This window comes from Humulus lupulus, chromosome 8 (assembly GCF_963169125.1).
Source record: "Humulus lupulus chromosome 8, drHumLupu1.1, whole genome shotgun sequence".
NCBI classification, from domain to species: Eukaryota; Viridiplantae; Streptophyta; class Magnoliopsida; order Rosales; family Cannabaceae; genus Humulus; species Humulus lupulus.
This window is the reverse complement of record NC_084800.1, coordinates 176,523,793-176,533,840: the sequence shown is the minus strand read 5'-3', so window position 1 is coordinate 176,533,840 and position 10,048 is coordinate 176,523,793. Positions and strand designations below refer to the sequence as shown.

The window sequence follows — 10,048 nt, the reverse complement described above, 5'->3', positions numbered from 1 at the left end:
AGGAAAAATTTCAGACACTGCAAACTACTGGGGAGACCCTTAGAGTTGAACAACAAAAGTTGATTGACGAGGTAGAACGTGTCCAAAACCCCAATCCTTAATGTATTATGTATTTTTTTTTTTTTTTTCTATATATTACTACTGTTTCACTAAAGTCTCTTATTGTGTGTGCTCTCAGCAACAACCTAAAACTTTGCTCTCCAAAACACTAACCTGACATATTAACCCTTAACACACTAACTGGACTAATAGGTCACTTTCAAAGCTTGAGAATATCAATTAACAATCCAAACATCGACATCGATAAATCATCAATTATTTATCACATCAATAATAAAGGCATGCATTCAGATAAATAACAAACTTCAATTTCTCTACCGTGCATGAGAATATTCATTTAATCCAAACTCATACTTATATCATGGAAACTCAAACACACAATGAGTTTCTAATACAATTATACAACATCATTAACATACATTAACTAAAATATGGATAAATTATACTAACCATTAACGTGTGGCTTGTCTTGTGGCGGAACTCAGTAGCATTTCAGATCCCAAAATCTAATAACATAACGAGTATACGACATCTACAAACTCAAAGCTCTGATACCATTTGTAACCTCCCTAAGGTAGGGTACGTCTGCCACATACTCGTAATTCTAGGGTTTACGAGTATGTAAGGCACTTGACCAAAAGAATTAAATAAAATGATACGAAGAAATACAGAAAAATTTAAAACTTTTATATAAACTTATTAGAAGAAATTATTACACGTATGAATACTTTAAATTTAAGGCAGCCATATGAAAACTCTAAAACCATTATTGCATTGCTACTGAGTCCGTGCTCCACAAGTTGCTCAACAGCTAAAGCCACACCTGGAAAAATGTTGGAAAATAACATAATGAGCTAACGCTCAGTAAGCAAATCTCATGCATACACATACACATGAATGTCGTGAGTTTGTAGTGCACATATACTAATATGCTGACTTATATACTTATGCATTTCATTTATTGCTCATGCACTTTCAAACTTTACTTTTATGCTCTTTCTTTTAGTTTCACATTTTTATGGGCCCAATATCACTTGTGCACACTGTTTGATTCAGCCAATGCCTGCAGGGCTTGTTACACATATCATATAGAATCCCATGGGTTCTCCTCCGGCTAGCCATCATCTCAGCTAGGCTCATCATAACACTCATTTCATCGTTGCCATAGCTGCCATACTTATTACACATATGGAGGAGAAAGACGGAAACATGGCAAACATATCTGAATGGTCAACTCTGACCTAGCCCACACTAGTGGGCAGCCACTATAAGTCTTATAGACTTCCGTCTTCTTTACTGAACTTACTTGATTGCTTCATCAAAACAGTGGCACCCTTTTTAAACATCTTATTATCACTTTGCTTAAGCCTTGTGTCATTAAAATGTTTAACTTTACATAAGACTTTTCAAGACATTTCATAACTTTTCTCATATTCATATGCATGGTCTTATATCACATAATAATGTATCACATAACTGTACATGCCATGCATACATGCTGATGCTGAAATGCCAATGTTCGTGTTCATGACTCATGTTGATGGTATTCAATCAAGGCATTGTATCACATCTCATATAACTCAAAACATCTTTAGTCATAATACATGAAGCTTTGGGTTGGTGGCGTTGTTATACCTTAACGTAGAGCTATGGCTCAGGTCTAAGGTTTCCAGCCTAAAAACTTAAACGCTTCATATATCATAACATATAACAAATCATGAACATAGAGTAATCCACATATCCATCAACATAAGAACACATACTTGCACATAATTCATATCATTCTTAACCAAGTAAGACATCTTTCACATATCACAGAATTCATCAATTACATATCACACAACACCCTTATGGTGTTCATATAACCATTTTTCACATACTTATCATATGCATCATCATCATACCATACTTAACTCATCAGATGTACACAATCAATGTAGTCATGCATCTTACACTTAAGCACAAAATGTGAGATTTACTTACCTTAGGTCCTTAGCTTATTTTAAAATTCCTCACCAAGAGTCAATCAATCAAATCCATACAAATCCTATTCAAGGCACATCATTTATTAAATTCTATCAAAATCATAAATATACACTATTGATAGTGTATATTAATAATACCAGAAACTATATAAATGATAATAATAAATTATTATCAACGTAATGCAAATAACTCTTCATATAAAACCATGCTTTAAACCTTGCTCATAAGATAATGTACCCTTATGATAATAATAATAATAATCCCAACAAAAATAATAATTATCGTCTATAATTAAACTTATTTCGATATTAATAACAAAATACTTCAATAGCAATACGTATATGGATGTATATATTCAAATAGTCATTTTATAAAAGAAATCATATTTTTAACATAAAGTTGTAATAATCAATATAATGATAATAATATAAATATAAATATTTATATTATTATTAATTAGTCATAATATCAATTCCAGTGATATAATAAATATACTTTCTCCAAACTTCACTGGTCTTACAAATATCAATAACTGTAAGAAACTAATATTTGATATTATTTTAATATTCAAATATTAATATACAATAATAATGGTTAGATAATAGGTTTACTATAAATCATACTTTTCATATATATATATATATATATGAATCTGTATTCTTGATTTACTTAACAAAATAATAACAATAATAATTAAAATTACTTAATCATAATAATTTCCATATTAATATAAAATCAATTAAATATGTATTTTTATACTTTATTTAATATCTAATATTTTCTAGAAAATTAGACAGCACAACGGCTATAAAGTGGACAATTCCAAAATCAAAACCTGTATAAAAAATATATATAATCCCAGACAGCCAGTAAATTACAGAAAATATTCCACATATCAATAATATATAATTATATACTATAAATACACATAATAACAATTACTCTAATCAATCACAATTAAATCACAATATATAGGTTAAAGAAATTATACCAAAATGATCGGGTTCCACAATAAGTCAAACGATGATTTTCTGAGACTCAAAACGTACTTCGGAACCTCGAACACTAAGTTTCGACCGTCGATCTACGGTGGATCGCGGTGGCTCGTCGACCCAACTATGGTAGATGTAGGAACAAGTTATTGGGTTTTGAAGCCCACAACACGAGGAGCACGATGGTGGTGACGGATCGGCAAACGGATGCCCGAGGTGGCCGAATCGCAACTTTGAAGTCGCGGGGTGGCCGAACTTAAATCGAGTGGTTGAGGCGTTTAATCGGCGAGTGAGCTCTAGATTCCCGCGTTGGTCGATAGTTCGGAGGCCTCTGAATCCAACGGTCCGGCGCGTGGCTAAAAATGGTGGCCGGAAAGTACTCCTGCGTCGTCGGCAACAGTAATACGCAGAGGAGAGAGAGAGAGAGAGAGAGAGAGAGAGAGAGTTTCTGAGGAGAGAGAGAGAGAGGGTTTCTGAGGAGAGAGAGAGAGGGGCTCGGGTAAAATGAAAGGCTGAAGCCTTTTATTTTATTTTATTTTTTTTTTATTTATTTATTTTTAAAAATTACACTTGGACCCAAAATACTAAAATTCTTTTCAAATAAGCCCTTTAGCCAAACTTTCTTAATTTTATAAAAATCCCCAATTAAAATTATTTGACATTTGGGTCCAATACTTGACTACTCAAGTTTCTCTTTCTTTAATCTCATTAAAAACATAAAATCATATTTTAAACACTATTTTTCCATTACTATTTCTTAAATTTGTAAAGTTGTACATTTTATGTATTAAAACTTTGATTTATAATAAATAAATGTATTATGAAAATGTTGGATATTACACTTTGAATCTTTCCCAGACTTGATAGAAGGTTTCATTGTCCTTTTGGGAAAATGTGGAAATCTGTCGTTTTAGACTGTTGGTCTTATGGCTGGGGAAGTGTTTCAGAAAGAAGGATTTGGTCATCTCCTCCCATGTTCCAATAGACCTTGGTCTCAAAGAGTATATGTAATGACCCAAATTTGCTAATAAGGCTTAAGGGCCTTGATTAGTGTGCCAGGAGGGCATAATTGGGATTAGAGTGAATATTATTGATTTAAATGTGTGCATATGTGATTAATGATATTATGTGATAATATGAATATTTATGTGATATATGTGAGAACCACATTATTCTGTGGCCAGGTTCATAGAGCGCAACTCGAGACGATCCTAGGGTCAGATAACGGGGAAAGTCACAACGGGACACAAGATATGACTTTAGACAAGTCAGGGGTATTTTAGGTATCGGGTAGCGGTTTGGACTATCGGTTCATGAAAATAAATATATGGAGATATATTTGAGGTTAGGATGTCTAGGCGGGAATATTGGAGGATTTTACTGTTTTGGCCTTAGGGATGGTTCCGGCACCCCGAGCCGTGGGCTTAACTTAATGAGTAAGACAACTTAGGAAGCTTTTAGAAAATTAGACCGACATTCTGGTTACTCTCACTTTCACTCTCAAGGCAGGAAAAACAAAGGAAAGGAAGCTAAGTAAGATTCAAAGGAAAACAGAGAAATCTGAGGAAGTTATTGGGAGATTAAGCTGGATTTTGGAGGCTTAGCTTAGGGCATACTCAATAACTAAATCAGGGCTAAGATAAGCACTTAATTCCCTTTTTCTGTGATTAGAACTTCTGGGTTTTCTTGTTGGGTTACTGAGGAAGTTGTGGTTTCATATTTGAAGGCAGAATTGAGGAGGAAATTTAGTGATTTTGCTAGGTTTTGGCTTGGTGAAGTGGTTCATCAGAAGAGGTAAGCTTCAATCCATGATTTAAAGGTTTTAATTTGGATTTGAATGGCTGGGTTGAGTGTTTATAGCTTTTGAGTTTCAGAAGTTTGAAAGAGGAGTTTAGTGTATGTTAGGCTGAGTTTTCTGTGGAATTATGCGGTTTGAGTCATGCCAAAGGAGTTGGGATTGTTTGGTTGTGAGTTGGGGAGTTTTGGGATGGTTTAAGGAGAGGTTTCAAGCCTTGAAATGGTGGATTTTTTGGGTTCAAAGGGAAGGGCCGCGGCTCTGTTCTAGAGCACTGCGGCCCTAGGATGAAAAATGGCCAAGGAGGCTCGGCCAAGGGAGGGCGCCGCGGTGCCCAAAGCAAGGGCCGCGGTGCATCTTTATACCTATCATTAATGATAACCTCCTGCTTAAATTTTTTTTTTAACTTTCATTAACCAAACCTAGCTGCTGAAATTTATCAAGAACAGATTATTTGCAGTAAGTTTGGGGTGAGTGGGGTTAGTTTTTAGCCATGTGGTGAGCTATTCCAAGTTTCATTTATTAGCCACATTGGGGACAATGATGGGATTTAAGTTTGGGGTGTGCGGGAATGAGCTCACATAAAAATATTCATATTTCTCTTGCTATATATATATATCTATATCTTTACTGTTACAATTAAAAAAAAAACAAAACCGAAAACAAAAAAATAGAAAAAGAAAAAAAAAGAGAGAGAAAGAGGCAGTTTTGAAACTAAGTTTGGGGTGTACAACCCCCTATCCAAGAAAATGTTGGAGGCTTCTTTCTATTGTTCTAGTTGAATTTGGAAATAACAGTAGCAAGAGAATTAGAGCTAAATCAAATTATTTATTGTGGGTTAACAATACATTTTGGGTGAGAACTTGAGAGAAGAAGAAAGGTTCTTGATAAGTTGAGGTGGTTAGGTTATAAGCCATAGAAATATTACCTTTTATCCTACCCTAACCTAAGCCTTACACTACAAGCCGAGTAAAGTCCTTTTGATCTAGGGGTAAAGCTAGACTACATTAGTGGAGAGGGTTGCACTAGTTCAACCTATGGAAGCATATATTTTTAAACTTGAGGATCAAGGGTAGTTATTAGAGGAATTCAAGGTGTTGGTGGGAAGCATTTGCACACTCTAGTGATTGGGTTACTTTTGGAAGGCATTAGTGATATCAATAGCACTTAAAATGAGATTGAGACATATAAAGTCAAGGCATATTCACTACCATCATATCATTCCATTCCACATAATTCTGAGAGCATTTTCTTCGCTAAGCTATGATTGATTGATCAGTACTCTCTCATTTACAAATCTGTGTTTGTTGTTGTCTTAGTGTTTGTTTTGTTTATTTTGTTTCTGTTTTTCATTACTCGAGGACGAGCAATATGCCAAGTTTGGGGTGCGATAACTCTATGATTTAGAGTTATTTTTATTAAATTTGAACTTGAATTTTGGGTGAAAAGAGTAATGAGTGTGATGTTATTTGTAAGTTTGTTTAGTTTTTACCTTTCTTTTCTAGTTAGTGTGTTAATTCAAGAGTCTTGTAAATTGTTGGTAGGAATTGTAATTAATTAAGTAATTGTGTGTGTTTTGTTGTTTAGGAAATGAACTTTTGACTCGCCAAGGGAAACTAAGGAATCCAAGGAAATTGGGGACTGACGTGGACAAGAGCCAGCTGACCTTTCTTCACTTATCTCAGTGCCTATGTGGCACCCACTTAAAAATTAGGTCAGCTGGCTGAGGTGGCGTGGACTAATGGACCAAGAAAGGAAAATGGACTTTCTAATTTAGGGTAAGGAGAAGAGGAAAGTACCCTAAGGGGAGGACAGCCGAAATCATAAAGGAAGAGAAAGAAAACACAGTACAGTTTTTTTACTCAGCAAGAAACAGAGAGAGAAAAGTTGATGCACAGAGATATACACAGAAAAAGGCAGTACCCATAAGAGGAGACCCACGGCCAAGGAAGAAGGAGGACTCTAGAACCCGATTCTACTTCTTCTCTTTCTTCTATATTTCATTTTCTGTAGTGTATACTCTTGATTCTCTAATTTGTGAACTGAATATTTGCTATGGATGAACAATTTCTGTTTTGGGTTGTAATTATCAGTTTGAACATGAACTAATCCTTTTGAGATTTGAATAGCTATGGAACCCGATGTTATGAATTAATGATGAAAATTGCATGATTTTAGCAACTTGCCTTTGTTCATTCAAGTGAGATGAGTGTTAAATGATTGTTAATTACTGGCCATGACTAACAATTTGCTTAGCTAGATCTGATTCTGGAAAGATTATATCTAGTGGAAATAACTTGGATGATGCAAGAGAATTACCATGTTTAGGTTTTTCTTAGTGAGTAAAATAGGAATATTTTGCTACCTTGTATAACTTGAGAATTGGTGTGTAATTGCTGTTGTGCAACCTGATTAAATATAGGAATGTATTAAATCAAGTTGTAGAATTAATTCACTGAGTTTTGGGAAAATCTCACGTGCTTATCTTAGAATTCTGTTAACTCTGTGCAACTTTGCTGAACGAATGCTGTAACAACTGGGCAGATTAACAGAGGGGGAAATAGCTATTCAGATCTATTAATCCATAGACACTTTTTCTTGAATTCAATTTTGCTATCATTTTAGTTATATTTTTAAATAGATTTAATTGCAGTCATTTAATTTTAGATTGATAGTACAATCATTCTCATAATTTCTTCCTTTAATTTTAAATTGTTGATTAGTTGGTTTTACATTTGCTTGATTTTGCAATCCATGTGGAGACGATACTCAACTTACTACTATATTACTTGTTGCCGACTGTGTACACTTGCACATTTTATTTGCTTAAAATCAACAAGTTTTTTCCGCCGTTTCCGGGGATTGAAAATTAAAATTCTGTATTATCAACTATTTTGCAATTTATTTCTGTTGTTTCTAATTCTGCTCGTTTGGGTTGTGCGTTTCTCAGGTTTAATCTAGTGCATGAACGAACAAGGCGAATCTGAACTTGCTCCTATTGACTTTGAAATTGAACGTACTTTCAGAGAAAGGAGAAAGGCACAAAAGGCTAACAGCCGCTGCAATATGGCTGAAAATGTTGGAGACGAAGGGGGTGCCCAGAACATAGCTAATCCTATTGTTTTGGCGGATGATAGAGCTAGAGCAATAAGGGAATACGCTGCCCCTATGTTCAACGAGCTCAATCCGGGCATTGTGAGGCCCGAAATACAAGCACCCCAGTTTGAGCTCAAACTTGTCATGTTTCAAATGCTCCAAACAGTTGGGCAGTTTAGTGGGATGCCCACGGAAGACCCTCATCTCCATCTTCGCTCATTTTTGGAGGTGAGCGATTATTTCAAGTTACAAGGAGTAAGTGAAGAGGCGCTAAGATTGAAGTTGTTCCCGTTCTCTTTAAGGGACCGAGCTAGATCATGGCTCAACACCCTTCCTCCCGATTCAGTGACAAATTGGAATGACTTGGCTGAATTTTTTTTAAGAAAGTACTTCCCTCCCACGAGAAATGCAAAGTTTAGAAGTGAGATTATGTCGTTTCAGCAGCTGGAAGATGAGTCCACTAGTGACGCGTGGGAAAGATTCAAAGAGCTTTTAAGAAAATGTCCACACCACGGTATCCCACATTGTATACTGTTGATCCCAAAAGAGGGTGTTTCAAAATTTAAACTCGCAAGTGCACAAATCGTTTCAGAATATAATGTTCATGTAAGTACGAGGTCGAACCCATGGGAGTTGACTAACATCAAAAGAGACTATTTCAAACAAAGCAATAATATTCTAACCTAGTTCCAAATATTTGATGAGATTTTGTTTTAGAAAAATAAAAGACAATTAATAAAAAGATTTAAGATTAAATAGAAAAATGGTTTTTAAAAGATATATGTAAAATAAGATTATTAAGATATTAGAATCCACAAAATGCACGTTCAATAGTATTCATAAGTATATTGATTCCCAAGTTTTGATATAGTTGAAATAAATCACACTATATATTTTTTTCAAAATATATTTCCTATTCAAGCACAAGTTACTCTTTCAAAAAGGTAGGATTTTTCTTCACTTATATAAGATATAATTTCTAAGCATTAGTTGTGTTACAACCTAATGAAACTACAAAAAATCAAAGAGATTATGTTTAGGCAAAATATGATACTTATGCTCTAAGAATTAGATGTGAACAATTTAATGAAAAACATTTAATCAAAGAATATCATATTTTTGCATAATGAAGAACTAAGTGTAATATGCTTTAACAATCAACACTAGATGAAAAATGCATATCTTTGATAGAAAAATCCATAAACAATGTTGTACAAATGGGAAATCAACATACAACAAAAAATACTATCAAGTTACATTTGGCTTCATCATCATCTTAATAACCTTTGAAAAAGATTAGAAGCTCATAACTAGATAAAAATTACAAAATAACATACTTGACATGCTCTTCAAAAGATGAAAATGGTAGATAGAAAATAGTGAAACGAAGAGAAATATGGAGTGTAGAAGAGGTTGAAAAAGATGAAGAAGAAGAGCCCCCCAAATGGTCTTACAAGACTCTATTTATAGGCAAAATATGGAGATTAAATTAATCAAATTAAAATAAATAAATTGATTAATTTAATTGTGTTGGGAAGTGGTAGGATAAATAGAGTAAGTGTAAGAGTATTGGAAAGATGAAATGTTTGATTGGGTAAAATATTAGTAAAAAGCTAGGGTAAAAAAAATGAATTAGGAATGTTTATTTAGGTAAGAAAAATAGGGAAGAGTGAATTGATATTTGAGTGAAAAATATTGGGAATAAAAATGTGAGTTTTGGTCTTATTTTTATGGCTGTGGCAGAGTTGACTTGGGCTGTTTGGGCTATGGTGGAATTGGGTAGCAGCTGAATGGAGTGGGCCTTCGGGTGGCAGCTGGTAGTATTGGGCTAAATTGTGTTGGCAGCTGGAACTTGGGCCGGCCCAGGCGTGAAGGTGTTGCATGCATTTGACGTGAGGTGATTGGCAGGTGCTATATGCTGAAGAGGTGATATATGCTGAGGAGTCATGTGAAGGCTGGGAGAGCATGTGAAGGCTGGGTAGAGCTTTGGAGCGAGATACTTATTATTGATAATTAGCTTATTATTGATAATTAGCTTGTTCTTCACAAAAAACATTGGTTCACCCCATGGCGAGAAACTAGGTCTGATGAACCCCAAATCAAGTAACTCCAGTAATTG

General features: G+C 34.5%; 1 long non-coding RNA gene and 2 other non-coding genes across 3 annotated transcripts; 1 reads left to right on the top strand and 2 right to left on the bottom strand.

Moving 5' to 3' along the window:
• Window positions 1-726: 726 nt before the first annotated feature.
• LOC133798690 (uncharacterized) lies at window positions 727-3,874 on the bottom strand. The gene is made up of 3 exons (XR_009875976.1): window positions 3,038-3,874; window positions 2,044-2,107; window positions 727-883 (listed from the first exon to the last, which is right to left on the bottom strand). It is a non-coding gene; the product is annotated as an uncharacterized LOC133798690 (long non-coding RNA).
• LOC133799119 (small nucleolar RNA R71) lies at window positions 3,847-3,955 on the top strand. Its single transcript, XR_009876322.1, has one exon. It is a non-coding gene; the product is annotated as a small nucleolar RNA R71 (small nucleolar RNA).
• Window positions 3,956-8,340: 4,385 nt separating this feature from the next.
• Window positions 8,341-8,447, bottom strand: LOC133799036 (small nucleolar RNA R71). Its single transcript, XR_009876245.1, has one exon. It is a non-coding gene; the product is annotated as a small nucleolar RNA R71 (small nucleolar RNA).
• Between the last annotated feature and the right edge of the window lie 1,601 nt (window positions 8,448-10,048).